The 17,001-nt window shown below is 35.0% G+C and overlaps 1 protein-coding gene and 1 pseudogene across 1 annotated transcript in view; both read left to right on the plus strand.

Moving 5' to 3' along the window:
• The window catches only part of Cask (calcium/calmodulin dependent serine protein kinase), a 333,827-nt gene that overhangs the window by 56,139 nt on the left and 260,687 nt on the right, over nt 1-17,001 (plus strand). The window lies entirely within an intron of this gene.
• Nucleotides 4,793-5,873, plus strand: LOC125344024 (annotated as a pseudogene).

Below are 17,001 nucleotides of genomic sequence, written 5' to 3' on the forward strand. Positions count from 1 at the left end.
TGAGCACATAATCTCTTCTGTGGATCCTCAGCCAGCCAAATGTTTGTTGAGTGGCTTTAATGGGTTCAAGAGCATCTACTAACCATTTTTGCAATCTTTATCCTTCTATAAATTCACTTTTCCTCCTTGGCAATCGCAGTTGGAACCAGATGCAGCATGGATAGAAGAAAGATCACAGATCTTACAGCCAGGCTGCTTTCATATTAAAATCCTAGCTCTGTAGTGTATTATTACAGGTTTTAAAGTTAAATAAGTCTTTTATCATTATCTGTGAAACAGGAACAATAGTATCTTTCCTCCAGAACTATTCAGAAAATTGAATGAGATCTTTTGTAATACAGTAGAGTGCCTGAGAAATGGTAGATATTGAAGTACTCTTTCAGAAGCCTACCATGGAAGGTGGTAACAAATATAGGATGTCTATAATATATTTAGTACTGGTCACTGCAAAGATAGCAGGAGAACTGTGATTAGAGGTATGTGATTTTTAGGTCTGTTGTAAGCCATTTGTTTTTCTCCAGTCCTGGGGCTTGAACTCAGGGCCTGAGCATGGTCCTTGTGATTTTTTTCCCCAAGGTTAGCACTCTACCACTTGAGCCACAGCTCCACTAAGCTTTTCTTTGGTAGTTAATTGGGGATGAGAGTCTCATGCACTTTTCCTGCCAAGGCTGGCTTCAAACCACCATCCTTTGTGGCCAAAAGGGAATGCTAATACACTGTTGGTGATAGGAATGTAAACTGGTTCAGTCACTTTGGAAATCAGTGTGGAGGTTTCTCAAAAGACTAAACATAGAGCTCCCCTATGACACAGCAATCCCACTCCTGGACATTTATCCAATTGACCACAAAGAAGGTGACACTAAAGCCACCAGCATAACTATGTTCATTGCAGCATGATTTACCATAGCTAAGATAAAGAACCAACCCAGATAGATGTCCCTGGTAGATGACTGGATCAAGAAAATGTGGTATATATACACATTAGAATTCTATGCTTATGTCAGAAAGAATGACATCACCCCATTGGCAAGTAAATGAAAAGACTGAAAAAAATGGGATAAGAAATGTATGCATTGTCTTACATATGAAACTGTAACCCTTTGTACATCACTTTGACAATAAAGAAATAATTTTTTAAAATTATATTAAATGAAGTAAGCCAGACCCAAAGAAACAGGCTCCATGGTTTCCCTCATTTGTAATAATTAGTCTAGGATAGTCCTAGCAGAATCACAATAGTTCAAAAGCTATGTACATATGACCATGTAACTCCAAGAAATGGGAACAAAAGTTTGTTTTGATTTTTTAAAATATATGAAGTTATTTCTCTTTTCATTCATTTCCCCCTTTGGTTTATCCCCTGTTTTCACTGTTTTGTTTTTGGTACTCTGTGACTTGTATATTTGTTTATCTGATTTGGGGAAGGGAAGGGAAATTACAGATATGGTGAGACAAAGGATGAACCAATGAAACAGCGATACTCACAAAACACTATGTTGGAAATGAACTTTACGACTTTGGGTGAGGGGAGCCGGGAGAGGAGGAAAAGTGGGAGCAATTGAGGGAGATGGTAACACCTTACTTATGTAATTGTAACTCCTTACTTATGTAATTGCCTTAATTATGTAATTGTAACCCCTCTGTATATCACCTTTACAATAAAATAAGATTATATTAAAAAAAACACCAACCATCCTTAGATCTCAGCCTCCTAAGCAAGCTAGAATCACAGGCTTGAGCCACCAATGCCCACCATAGGCCACCTTATTAATGAGGCTTCTTCCCCATTTAATAACAAAGTCTGCCTGAAACCCACTTTACCATTTTCAAAGCCCTTACAGTATTATACTTCTCCTCTAAAGATCATTATCCTTTCATTGCATTTTATAATTTATTTATTGTTTTATATTTCTTCTAGCTCCTGGCACATGGTAACAATGTATTTTGAGTTTAAATCTCCACTTATCTGATTTTTCTGTTCACTTTTTTCTTGCCTGTATGATTTTTTTAAATTCTATTTCCTTTCTTCTTAGTTCGGAACTTAGACATTGTGTTTCCCTGTTTCAGTGATTACCCTTAAAATACCAACTCATTAGGCACTTGTTGAACTAATATTAATCAGTCTAATCACCCATATCAACTAATACAAAGATATTAGGACATTTAACTTTATTCCTTCCTGACTTAAATTGTTAATCATATGTTTTCACTTTCTTAATTTAAAAACCCACATGATGTCATTATTGTGTATACGTGACTAATTTTAATTTAGGTTCACACACATTTTACATTTTGTTTTATTCTTCGTTGCATCTCTGACCTTGTGTCTGTCTAGTATCTGCTTTTGAAGTTCATTAAATATGATTCTGCTATAATAAACTCTTTCATTGTTTATCATTAGCTTGCTTTCATCACGTGTATTTCCCTTGAGTACAGAATTGCTTGAATGGCACGTTTTAGCTCATTATTATCCATTGTGTTCTGATTACTATTGTCATATGTCATAGTGTCACTTTTTTGAAGATAGTTCTTTTTTTCCTTATATTTGTAAGGTTTTTCTATGTGTTTTTCTATGCTGTGTCTATATCTTATTTGTGTTAATCCTGATGTAATTCATTAGGTATCTCAAATTTTGTAGATAGACATATCCAATTAAAATTCTATGAAAGCATTCCATGAATGTTTTAATTACCGTTTTCCTCTCCTATTGGAACCTCAATTGCTATAAATTAAAACTTAATAGTTCTTTCTTTAAGTATTTTATCTTGTCTTCTATGACAGATTTCTATCATTCACTTTTTCTCTATATTCTAGATTATGGAGTCTCTATATTCTAGATTATTTTTTCTGACATATATTCTTCAGTAGTTCTTCCTTCATCTCTCAGTTACTCTAAAATCTTTCCACTGAATTTTAACTTTTGATTACTGTATATTTTTGTCAATATTTTGTGCCTCAGTTTTTTTTCTTTTTTCTTGTATTCTGATTCTTGTTCATACCACAATGACAGTATTTATCCTCCAGAGTGGATTTGTCTGCCTGCTCAGAGGTGAGGGTAGGGAGGATAAGCTCCATGAGGAGCTTATGGCAAGGACTACCCAAATCTAACTATAAAATTAGAGATCCCCAAGAAAATGTGGCATATATACTCAATGGAATTCTACTCTTCCATCAGAAAAATGATATTGTACCATTTGTAATGAAATGGAAAGGCAGACAAAATTTTATTAGGCGAATTACGCCAAACCCAAACAAACACAGGTTACGTGGTTTCCCTCATGTTATAACTAGAATGTGCTTATAAATCTACAAGTAAACACACTGGAAGGTAAAAGACAAATACAATTGGACATGATAAATTATACAGGACTCTCGACATTTACACAGTGAGACCAAAGAAGGATATTCTTAAGAGAGGATCGCAAAGGTTCTGTGTGCATATGATCACATACAATGATGTTTATTGAAATGAACTCCAAGAAATGAAAGCAAGAAGTTTTCCTTTCTTTTTTGTTTTTTTGTTTTTGTTGCTGTTTTTGTTTTCTGTATCTTTTGTTTTGTATGTAAGTTTATCTGATTTGGAGAGAGAAAGGGGAAGCACAGAAAGGGTGGGACAAATGGTTAACAAATACAGAAATGATATTCACTAGACACTGTTTAAAATGAACTGTACAACTTGTAAGGGGGTTCCAGGATCAGGAGTTGGGAGGGAAAAACTGAGAGAAAAATACGGGAAGAGGTGACAGTGTTCATAAAGAAATGTACTCATTGACTTATGCAACAGAAACCCCTCTGTACATCATCTTTACAATGACAATTTTTTAAAAGATTTGAGATCCCATGGATCATCAGGTGAATGGGAACCAGTTCCTCAAGTCCATGCAAGCGCAGGTTTGCTTTTGGTTATCTGTATTCTGGGCATAGTATTTCAGGAAAAGGCAGCAGATGAGGATGGGTTTATCAGATGGGCTGTGAATCTTTTCACCCATGCATTCCTTCTATGAAGAAGCTGCTTCCCAGGGGTGGATAATAGCACAATAGGCAAATTAGCTTTCTGTGGCTGGACTTTCTGCTATGGTCAAAAGTTTGTTTTTTTTTCTGTGTGTTTTTTTTTTACCTAGCTCTTTAACCAACAAATTTGAAGTCTCTTAAAAGATGTTTTAAAAGATATTGTGTGTGCGTGTTTAGCTTTTATTCTGTTCCTCAGTAGGAAGCTTGATCCAAATCTCTATTTAACTTTTACAGAAGGCAACACATTCCCAGTTCTTCCTTAATTCTTTTTGTCAATAGTGGAATGGTACATTTATAGTACCTGGATATATGTTTTAGGGAAGAAGTAGAAGTACTAACAGATCACCCCCAGAAATCCTTTCTTATGCATATGTACCTGTATGCCTATTGTCTTCTGTCTTCCCCAGAACCTTCTCATGTATCTCTCATCTACATTTCACAGAGTAAATAAAGTTTGCACTCAGAGATTGAATAACCAAGCTCCTTTTTATTATAGTTAGTAATAGTCATAGCTAGCCCTCAGCCCCAGGTCTTTTAAACTCACGTCCTTGCACTGCAATGGCCTTGTTTCAAAGAGAGAAAAGTCTATCAAGGGTTAACATGCTTTCCCTCAAGGAGACTTTTTCATAATTATAGGATGTTTGCAGCTGGAATAATTGCAGTTCGAGGTTGCCTGAATATGCCTACAGGGACTTGTATGTTCATTGTGAAATGTTAGTGTGTAAGAATTCTTGGCCAGCAGAGTCATTTTTTCCTTTAAAATGTTCAGTAGTGATTAGGGGTGTGTCCTTGGAGAGCACCTTGTTCTTGTTTCTTTCCTGTCTACTCTCTAGCCACCATATCATCCTCTTGCTGATTCTCAGCCTTACCTCTGGCCCACAGCACTGGAACTAAGCATGGACTGCAACCTCTTGAAACTGGACACAAGAGATGGTTTTAGAAGAAAAAGTTTCTACTCTTCCCATTATTCGAGGGACCCTTCTCCCCGTAAAAGGGAGCCTCCATTTTTCAGAGAGTTACCTGGAGGTCAAAAGGACTCTCCACACAGCAGATCTGGCTCCAGTGGCAGCAGTAGAGGCTACTCTCCAGAACAGAGCAAGCCGTATTCATTCCACCAGTCTCAGCATAGAAAGCCTGTGCATGCTGGTGCCTCCTACAAACGGCAGAGTGAAGGAAATCCAGAAAGAGGTAAAGAGAGATCTGCTCAGTCTTTGAAAACATCATGAGACACTTCAGCTTCGAGCTCTTCAGCAGTTCCTTCATCAAAGGTGTTAGACAAACCCACTAGGTTAACCAAAAAGGAACTGGTTGAGGCTGCAAGCAAGTGGGCTGCGGAAAAGCTAGAGAAGTCGGATGAGAGTAACTTGCCTGAAATTTCTGAGTTTGAGACGGTACCTGCTGCACCATTATTCATTGACCAGCCAGAGGAACCTGAGTCAAACACAACCAACGGAATAGAATTATTTGAAGACAGTCAGCTAGACAGTCGCTCTAAAGCAATAGCATCAAAAATCAAAGAGATTGAACAGGTTTACCGGCAAGACTGTGAAACCTTCGGGATGGTGGTGAAAATGCTGATTTAAAAAGATCTGGGGGAATGAGGGACGAGGTAACAAACAGTACAAGAAATCTATCCAATGCCTAATGTATGAAACTGTAACCTCTCTGTAATTCAGTTTGATTATATATATATATATATATATATATGATTTTTCATTAGAACAGTCAGTTTGCACTGAGGCAGAATTTACATGAAATAGGTGAGCGGTGTGTTGAAGAACTGAAGAATTTTATTGCAGAGTATGATAAATCTGCTCAAGATTTTGGAGAGCCTTTTTAGAAAAATTAGTGTTCAGGCAAAATGTAACCACCCTCCCTCTACTACCTCTGGATTTGTGTAACTCCTTAATGTATGAAACTTTTGTGATGAAGAGAAATACTTTATTTGGCTACATCTCCAATTCAGTTTAAACATCTAAAATAGTCCTTCAAAGATATTTTAATTATATTTTTTTCTAAACATAAAGCGAGGCCACACCCCCACCTCCCAAAATGGTTAATTTGCTAATTAGCTTTGATAAAGCAGTCTTGGTGAGCAGCTTTTTGTACTTACTCCTGTTCTACTGTCTTCCATGGCATGTGGTAATTTGTCATGTGAATGTAATTTATAGGTAGAGATCATTCCACTTAAAGATGTGTAGTCTTTTGCATTCTTGTAGCAGAGATTGCCATGTGAAAACCGTTAGCATTTTGAGTTGTGATTTTTTTTAACTGACTCTTTGCTTTTGTTAGGCCTTAGGAAGTCGAGGGTACTATCCTAATAAACAACACCCTGGTATCTTAGTGAATATTTGCTTTGAGAACAGTTCTCATTCAGCAGCAAAACAAATTTAAAACCTTTAATACACACCTTAAAATATTTTTCCCAAAATAAACAAATAACTGTTAGGGTGTTCTCTTAAAATATCCATGAAACTTTGGAGTACCCTAACTGATCAAATCTTAAACATCATATAGTAAGAATAAAAGAAAGAGCAATTTGAGATGGAAGATGAGTATTTTAAAGATATGAATCCTCAAATCCTTTTCTGCAGAAAAAAACTCAGTATATATGAGAAAGATTTGAGTTTTATCTTTTCATAGACCCATACTTTTTTTTAAAAGTGATCACATGCTCATGATTAAGCCACTTACAAATTATTCCTTTATTAGTCTCTATAATCTGAGTGTTTTGTTTTGCTGACTTTTAGATGTCCTTTGACCCTCAAAAATATTCTTGAAAGAAAAAAAAGGAGAATTAGTAAGCTAGTAAGCAGTCTGTGTGTACCAGTCCTTCATGAGAGAGCCAACCAATCACAGGTTGGTTAAGAATCTAACGGGGACCATTAGAATATTCCACTCATTTCCTGGCCATTTTCAGCAGTCCTGTGCATTGAGCCAAAATACATAATTTTGTAGCATTAGTTAGTACGGAAACTTTAACTATCATGTTTGTTATTACTGCCCAATTGCATTATCCTCCCATCCTTTTTCCATTTCTACCGTATGCTCACTTCAATTCTAGCATTATTTTATGCCCTTTATTAATATCATATAAATGAATCGAAAGATTATATTGAAAGTGGAAATAGCAGTATAAATAATTTTAATGGAGCTTATAATGGCTGCTTCAGAATACGTTTTACACCATTTTACAAGTTTAAAAGCTTGATGAAAGCCACATAAGTTTTCTAAGACCACCTGAATTTTCTTCCCTTGAGATCTAACTTCTTGACTTATCCAACTTTTATAAAATATAAGCCCAGTAAAAATCCCACATGTTATCTCTGCCATTCTTCAGTGTGAACAGTGATGTATTGCTTACTTTTGAAAGATCAAGAAGGCACTGATGCTGATTTTATTTTATCCTCCCAGTGTCTTTTCTTTCCCTTAAATATTCTACTCCCGAATTGAGTTGCTTTAATCAGGATGTTTTACAAGTTTAAAAGTAAAATTTAAGACACTACCATAGGCAGAGGAATTGTTATTGAAATCATTAAAGTGTTTTGCTAACATACAATTCAGTGTAGGCACAAGCATTTAGAGCTGCTGATAGCTTGCCATTGGTGGCATTCTTCTAGGCTTGTCAGTGTTAAACAGCCTATTTGGTTTTTGCTTTTTAAATGCTTCTTAAAGTTTAATTTTTGGGTAGATATATTCAGATGTGTTCTAGAGAGTGTATTTTGCTAAATGTTCTTATTTCTAGAGTGTGTTTTGTTTTTCAGTAATGCCCAACCAATGTGACTAAATTTTTGTTGTCTTATTATAAAGCCTTGGTTATCAATTAGGGGAAAGCAGATATTGTAAAGCTTTTTGCAATGTTAAAAAAAGAACAAAATAAAGCAACCAAGTTTAAAAAACAAAAAAAAATGTTCAGTAGTCACTAGTAGAACTGCCTTTTTAAAAGAATATGTTAAAGTATGTCCTTTTGGGGCTGGGAATATGGCCTAGTGGTAAAGTGCTCGCCTCGTATACACGAAGCACTGGGTTCAATTCCTCAGCACCACATATGTAGAAAAAAGCTGGAAGTGGAGCTGTGGCTCAAGAGGTAGAGTACTAGCCTTGAGCAAAAAGAAGCCAGGGACAGTGTTCAGGCCCCGAGTCCACGCTGCAGGACTGGCAACAAAAACAAAACAAAAAAAAGTATGTTCTTTTCTATTATCTCAGTTCATTTGTCCTATAATTATGCTAGATATTCTTCATGATCCATTATGTAATTTTCCCTACTGATCAACATAAAATAAAGGATTTGGTTAAAGGGTAGACCATAGTAATTACATATGTGTTGATTTTTAATGAGAGATAGTCATTAGCTACAATAGAATTTTTAATAATTTATCTTCCTTGCTCCAAGACCTAGGGCTCCTGGCAGACAGTCTTCTGAGCCCCAGACCCCCACTAGACCTGGCCATTTCAGTCTCTGTGCCTCAACCCAGGTCCATGAGGTTTGTGGGGTCAAGAATGAATGGTGCCATAATTTTTGGTTTGCTAATGCAAAGAAATAAGGAGTTGGCTTCAACTGCAATTGGAAAAGGAGCACTAAGAAAGCCCAGGAGTTTACTCTTAGATGTTCTTTGGAATATGATGGCCCTTTATTTCTTTGTCTGTCTGGTTTTGTTGTGTGGAATATTGATTAATAGGAAATCACACACAACACTGAAAAACTGGCCCATCCTTGGCACTTGTTGCAAAGTGAGCTTTACTAACTTGCATGTTCCTTGTAACAATGGAAGGACTTTACTTTCTTACCTAACTGAAATTCCCTAAGTGTTTTGGTTCTTGATTTTACTATCCTGCTTAAACAGTCCAGTATACTCTTATTTTCAGATTTTTTCCTCAGAGCAGTTGTTTTCCAGATCATCTATTTTACTTCCTTCGACCTAGAAACTGATTACTACAATTATGATTCAAAACCTATTTTCTGCTGCCCTGCACTGGGTTGGGTAATTGAGTGTAAATGGTTATTTCCTTTGCATTCTTTGCCGTGGTGTTTTTTTTTATTTATTTGGTTAAAAGACTAGAGGTTGCAATACTGTGTGCTGAATGTGCTTATGTTAACAGTTATAAAAGAAAGTAAATTACTTGAAGGAATATTAATGAATAGACATTTAAATTGAGTAGTTCAATCTTTTCCATCCTTTACTAAACAAATGACTGTATTGCCCCCTGTAAGTTATTTAATCAACAATTTATATGCCACTTTTAGTTGGGAGAACATTTGTTTCAGAAAAAGTTGCTTGAGATCTGAATGGTTTGTAACTACTGTGACTTCGTAAGTTGTATTTGTATTATTATAAACAGTAAAATTCTAATCATTGTGTCCAAAGCATTTTCTAGAACACAGATGATTAATAAGTGTACATGTATGATAGAAGTGGAATAGACCAAAAGGGAGACACTAGATTGATCAAGTGTTGTGTGAATGAAAGGACATGGTATTTCACATGGAATTTCTCAATCTTACACGACAGAAAATTTCATTCTTGAAGAACTGTGCAATGTTCTGTTTGGAAAATCCTAATTTATTGCATTAGCTAATTGTATCTTTGTTTTGGGGTCTCAATATAAGTGTTGCATATCTCTGGGGCAGCTTAAATGAGTAAGAAGAAATATTGCTTGTTTGTGATTTTTCACTACTTGTATTTTATTTAATTTTGATACTTAAGCCAGGTGCTGGTGGCTCTTGCCTATAATCCTGGCTACCTAGGAGGCTGAGATCTGAGGATCGTGGTCAAAGCCAGCCAGGGCATAAAAGTCTCTGTGAGACACTCATCTCCAGTTAACCACTCAAAACCCGAAAGTGGTGCCATGGCTCAAGTGGTCAAGTGCTAGCCTTGAGCAGAAAGAGTCTCTGGGACAGTTCCCAGGCCCGGAGTTCAAGCCCAACAACTGACCAAGAAAATTGATACTTTAATTTGGAAGGACAATAAAAACTTAACAAAAAAATTGGAAGAATGTTTATCTAATTATGGAGATCCTTAAACATGATTCTAAATAGGAAGTGCTTAACAGCATTCCATAGACTCATCGCTGAAAAAAATCTGTTAGTCAAAATAGTTCTGAGGCCCAATATTAATCTCCCTCAGTTTAGATGGAGAGTAATTGTGGCTTCTAAGAACGGTTATAGAATGATACAGAATTTGGGAAACTGCATTCGTGGCATATTAACAGAACACATCCCTTTAAAGATGATTTATAATGTAATTTCATATTCTTAGATGGCCATAATTATTACTTTAAGTTTATGAAGACTGGATTAAGAAGAGAGAAATTAACAGTTGCGACCATGGTAGTACTAGTTATAAGTAATTTTGTGTACGTACACTAGTAAAAGAAAAAAAAGAAGATTCAGTTTGAAGGAGAAAAAGGTCAAGAGTAGGTTACATTTTTTTTCTTTGTTAAGTATTTCTTTTTGGTCAGTTTCTGATATGTAGGCATAATGAAAAAAAACATTAAAAGAACCATCAAAATGAGATTTACCGCATTTTCTTTATAATTTTTTGTATTGTGCAAAGTGGTTTCACCATATTTTTATCCATCCATATAATGTTCTTTGATCATATTCACACCACCCATAATCTTTTTTTGCTCTCCCACACTTATCCTTGTCCAACCTCTGGAATAGTCCTTTTCACAGTCTTGCCTTTTTTTTTTTTTTTTTACTGTTTTTTCTTATTAGGTATAGGTTCCACATGTGAGAGAAAACATGAAATATTTGTCTGTGTCTGGCTTATTTCTTGTAACATGACAGTCTCTAGTTTTATCCATTTTCCTGAAAGTGGCATAATTTCATTCTTTTTATATTTTTAAATTTCATTCCTCTTTGTCAGTAAATAATACTCCACTGTGTGTATACACATATACACACACATACACACAATATCATCTGTGTGAAGCTGCTTTCATAGTGTGGCTGTGAATAGTGTGCCTCTAAACAGGAATATGCAAATATCTCTATTGTATACTGACTTAAATTTCTTTGAATATGCACAAAAGCAGTTTAACAGGATCATAAGGAAATTCTGTTTTTATATTTTGAAGAACCTTCTACTGATTTTCATAATAGCTACACTAATTAACATTTCACCAATAGTGTAATTATTTCTCTATCCTCCCTTCCCCTTCCTTCACCAGCATTTATTGTTTATTTCCTTGTTGACAGCCATTCTGACTGGATTGAGATAGAATCTCAATGTTTTGTTTTTTTAATAATTACTTATTTATTGTCAAAGTGGTGTACAAGGGGTTACAGTTTCATACGTAAGGCAGTTGGTACATTTCTTGTACAATTTGTTACCTCCTCCCTCATTTCCACCCCCTCCCCCTCCCCCTTTCCCTCTCCCCCCATGAGTTGTTCAGTTGGGTTACACCAAATGGTTTTGCAAGTATTGCCTTTGGAGTTGTTTGTCTTTTTATCCTTTGTCTCTCAATCTTGATATTCCCTTTCCCTTCCCTAGTTCTAATACCAGTATATACAGTATCCAGGGTACTCAGATGAGATACAGTGATAGTGTGGGGACAACCACAGGAAGGGGATACAAAGATCATCAACAAAAGAAGCTACCATTTCACATGGCATGTTGAAAGTAATTACAACAGTGATAAAACACTCGTTTCCATAACATGGAGTTCATTTCACTTAGCATCATCTTATGTGTTCATAAAGGCATAGCTATTGGGCTCTTGTGATCCTCTACTGTGACTAGCCTAAACCTGTGCTAATTATTCCCTATAAGGGAAACCATAGAGTCCATGTTTCTTTGGGTCTGGCTCACTTCACTTAGTATGTTTTTTTCCCAAGTCCTTCCATTTCCTTATGAATGGGGCAATGTCATTCTTTCTGATAGAGGCATAAATTTCCATTGTGTATATGTACCACATTTTTCCTGATCCATTCATCTACTGAGAGGCATCTAGGTTGGTTCCATATTTTAGAAATGACAAATTATGCTGCGATTAACATTTTTGTGCTGATGGCTTTAGTGTGTTCTTGTTTGTAATCTTTTGGGTAGATGCCCAAAAGTGGGGCTGCTGGGTCGTAGGGGAGTTCTATGTTTCGAATCTCAATGTTTTGATTTTGATTTTCTTTATTCCTAAGGATGCTGAACACTTCTTTATATACTAGACATTTGTACTTCATTTTTGAAGAACTATTCAATTAATTTGTTCATTTATCATTTGGGTTATTTGTTCTGTAGAAGTTTAGTTTTTTAAGCCGTTTATAAATTCTTGGTATTAATTCTTTGTTCAGTGAATAGCAGGTGAAGATTCTTCTTCCATTCTGTAGCATTTCTCTTCACTATAGTAATTATTTCCTTTGTTGTGCAGAAGCTTTTTAATTTGATGCAGTCTCATTTATCAACATTTTTTCCCATTTCCTGAGCTGCTGGAGTCCTTCTCAGAAAGTCATTGTGTATGCCTATATATTCAAGTGATTTCCTTCTACCAATTACTCGTAGTAGTTTACAAAGTTTCAGATTTTACATTAAGATTTTTATTCAGTTTAAATTTAGTCTTTAAGAGAGAAAGATTTCAGTTCATTCTTCTCCATGTGGGAGATCCAGTTTTTCTAACATCATTTCTTGAAGAGCTGTTTTTTGTCCAACATTCATTTCGGGTACCATAGTTGAAAATCAGGTGGCTGTAGCTGTATGGGCTTATCTCTGGGCATTCTATTGCATTCATCTATGTGTCTGTTTTTTTGCTCTTTTTTGTGACTATGGTGCTGTAGTACAATTTGAAATCAGTTATTGTGATATTGTCTTATTACTCAAGATTGCTTTGCTTATTCGGGGTCTTTTATGCTTCCTTATGAATTTTAGGGTTGATTTTTTTCTACTTCTCTGAAAAGGACATTGCAATTTTTCGTGGTAATTGCATTGAGTCTGTAGATTTCTTTGGGCATTTTTACAGTACTCTGCTGATCCACTAGCATGGGAAATCTTTTTGCCATTTTCAAGTGTCTTCAATGTCTTCACTGCTTTATAGCTTTCATTATACAGATCTTTCCCCCCCTCAGTTGGATTTATTACACATTTTAAAACTAAATTAGTGGGAATATGAACTAGTGCAACTACTATGGAATTCAGTTTGGAGGTTCCTCAAAAGCTTTTTTAAAAACCCCGCAAAACATAGGTACTTTTGAGATTGTTATGAATAGGATTGATTTTCCTGTATTTTTTTGCCTTTCTTTTCTTTTTTAAAATTTAACTTTTAATATCCATCCTGGCTCAAGGATAGTGCTCTACCACTTTGAGCCACAGCACCATTTCTGGCTCTTTAGAAGTTAATTGTAGATAAGTCTGAAAGACTTTCCTGCCCAGGATGTTTTGAACCACGATCCTTAGGTCACAGCCTCCTGATTAGCTAGGATTACAGGTGTGAGCCACTGATTCCCAGCTTAATTATTTTATTCTTTCCGCAGCCTGTTTTTAGTATATAGCAAAACTCATATTTTGATTTTTTTCTATATTGAATTTACATTCTGGTACTTGTCAAAATTATTCATTAGGTCTAAGTTTTGGTGGATTCTCCAGAATCATCTCAGTAAAGGATCATATCATTTGCAACTAGGGATAACTTGACTTGTTCCTTTCCTGTTTCTATTCATTTTTTTTCTTTTGTTTTATTGTTCTGTACTTTTAAAGATTGTCATTTATAGTAATGACTTGAATTACTGCCTATTCATTCACGCTTTGTAGGGAATACAGAAAATAAGAACTAGATTTTAGGGTTCCAATATTCAGTCTCCAGCCTCCAACCTGTCTTATCCTCAGTCTCCATGAGGGCTAGCTAGTATTAACTATGATGACAAAATACTGTGAGAAATCTTTGGAAAGGTCTTATCAGCATGCTTGGCACATGTTATGTCATAAATGTAGTTGTTAATTTCTTTAACATCATGTTCATGTTGACCTTTGCCCCTTTAACTTTATACTCTTGCACCTCTGCCCTTTGTGATCTCTGCTTAGATATTCTTTGGGAATCCATACTTTGCCATGTGTTTCCTTTCTTTTTTGGCTGTCTGTCAGTTCCTTTTTTCCGTAATTGCTTTCATTTAGTGGTATCATTTCTTGCTCAGTAACTTGTGGGAAATCCGTTAATAATGTCACCTCACCCCAAACTACTTCCTATATATAATCACTCTCTTGTTTTGTCACTTATTTACTAGTGTTTCTCAGTTATCTCTAGCTTATTGGTTTCAAATTGTCATCACTCTTGGTTCAGGATTTTCATCTCCTTTTATTCATACTAATGTAATAACTTGCAAACTGCCCCTGCTCACAGCCCAACCTATCCTTCACTCTGTTATAGTGTTTTCTGGCACTCATTTCCTCTTTTAGCCACTTTACACCTTCATGTTTTTTGTGACAGCAGTACCAATAGCCCAGATTACCCAGTACACACTGCATTTTGACTTGGTACTAGACCATTCATTGTTCATCCATCATCCTATTGCCTATCTCTGGTATTTTCCTCTGTCTCCTCTGCTGAAAAAAAAATCCTCATTATTCCAAGCCCTTCCAGGTGTCCCTATCTCATAAAGGCCCTCTCTGACTACCTTCTTATTCACAGATAATAAACTGTTATTATCTCTTTCAATATTTAGTCTTACAACATTATATTAACATTACTTATATCTACCAACAGTAGTGCACTAGATTTGGAGTTTGCGGAGGACAAAAATTGATTTATTAATCTTTTTATGGTTTCTTTTGAGGAGTTCATTGAGAATAAAAATAGCTTTATTTTTTACTTTTGTTTTCTTTGTATTTTTTGTCTTATTTTCATGGGGAAAAATTAGTAAGATCGAATGTGCAAATATCAGCTGATTTTTTTAATGTCGGTTCTTCAATATATATTTGTAAAAATTCTTTATGATTTTTAACTAAAAAGACCTAAACATGTATAATCAATTCATAGTTCTTCTTTTGTGGTGTGTTTATCTTACAGTACTCCATATCTATTTTCTTGCTTCTTTTCACATTTATTTACTCTCCTTCCTATTTCTTATGTTATAAAATGTCTTTCCTCCTAGCAAATCTTCTTGATATATGCTCCATCATGTACAAATTAACAGATCTTTCTACATTGGCTTCAACCCAGTTCTGAAGTTGTGCATGTGCATGCACATGCAAACACACACCAACTAATTATTCAAAACATTTGCGTTGAGCAAAGGATGCTGTATGTGATCTACAGTTCTCTCTTAAAAGGTAGTAACTGGTTCATGTATCAAATGTAAGCTTAGAACAGCAGATGGCATACTATAGGAAATCTAATGCAAAGCTACTAAACTTTTCACTTAACTGTTACAGTTTGACAGGGGTACTAATTATGCCAGTATAAGCAGTGAGTTGTAAATGCTAGTTTTGAATCTTTGAACTACTCAGCTTTGACAGATGAGCCTGGTATATTCTCTTAGATTATTAGAGATCTATTGCTAACTTTTTCAAATAAGCCTCCTCTTTTGTTTTCAAGGAACAATCCGAATTGCACTGAGCTTAATCCAGTTGTCAAATTTGTAATTGCTAATATTTACTTCTGAGACTTTGATTTTAATAATTTTCCACATGATATGTGTTTTCTTTGGCTATGAGTAGACAAACTTCTTTTGATTTAATCACTGTTCCTAAAGCAACTCAGGTTTGTATGTATATGTAAGTGGACATGGATGTGGATACTAGAAGTATTAAAAAGGAAAAAATGTCAAGATAACAATAACATTTGTTTCCCTATCACTAGTATAAAGCAAGAAGAAGGGATTTATTGATGAAATGATATCCATAAGATCTTCTTTAATGGCAGTAACTAAATTAGTATTTAAATGAGAGGGAAAGTATTATTGTTGCTTTTTAGGTATCATTTTTACATAAACCTATGTGTAGTACATATAACTATATAGTATTCAAGATTTTATTATTGCTAATGTCATTTATGACAACATTACATTTCAATTTTCTGTGCCTTTTACTTGCTCAACTAAAATTTCCCTTTTTAGAAGAGAAAGCATGGTTCAAGAGGGAGAGCACAAGGCCTTAACTTCAAGCCCCCAGTATTGGTTTAAAAAAATGTCCCTCTATTCTGAACATCAGAAATATATAGAACATAGTACAAAGACACAGACTTAGTAAGTGGGATGAAAAATATCTAGAAGCACTCTGAATCCTCAAAATTTTATGTGCTTATGTAAAATGATGTGATTTGAAAGTGTATTAGGGGCTTGTTTATTACTGTGTATTTTACCTTACATCATTTACCAAGTATTTAATAGGAACAAGTAGCTGGTATTTATTAGGTTCTCCATAAATATTTGTAAGTCTGACTGCATATTTGCAATATGTAATATTGTGTTACTATATCTTCTAGTTCTATATCCGTGGATTCAACCAATTACAGATAAAAATATTCATAAGTAAATTCATCTATATTGAATAGGTACAAATTTACCTTATTTTCATACACAGTACACTATAAAAACTACATATAGCATTTACATTGCATTGGGTATTATAAAGTAATCCAGAGATGATTTAATGTATACAAGAACAGGTGTGTATGCTATATGCAGATACATTGCCATTTTATATAAGAAACTTGAGTACCTGTGGAATTTGGTATCCATGGGAAGTCCTAGAACCTCATGGTCCCAATCCCTTGCACATACCAATGAATGATTGTATATTATATAACATGCCTATATGTTACATATGTATACATACACATACATCTATATGTATATACACATGTAGACATATATGTATATATACACATAAACAGTTGATTCTTGGGTTTTGTAGTAGTTGTGGTCTGTAAAATTGCCAAAACATTAGAAGAACAATTATGGAACCATTGTTCCTAGAGGAATTACAAGGTAAATTCCTACTAGCCTCCAGTAATGTTTTCATTAGCCAATCAATATATAACCTGGTGTTATATGTTTCTGGTTTA

The sequence above is a fragment of the Perognathus longimembris genome, chromosome 28 (genome assembly GCF_023159225.1).
Source record: "Perognathus longimembris pacificus isolate PPM17 chromosome 28, ASM2315922v1, whole genome shotgun sequence".
NCBI classification, from domain to species: Eukaryota; Metazoa; Chordata; class Mammalia; order Rodentia; family Heteromyidae; genus Perognathus; species Perognathus longimembris.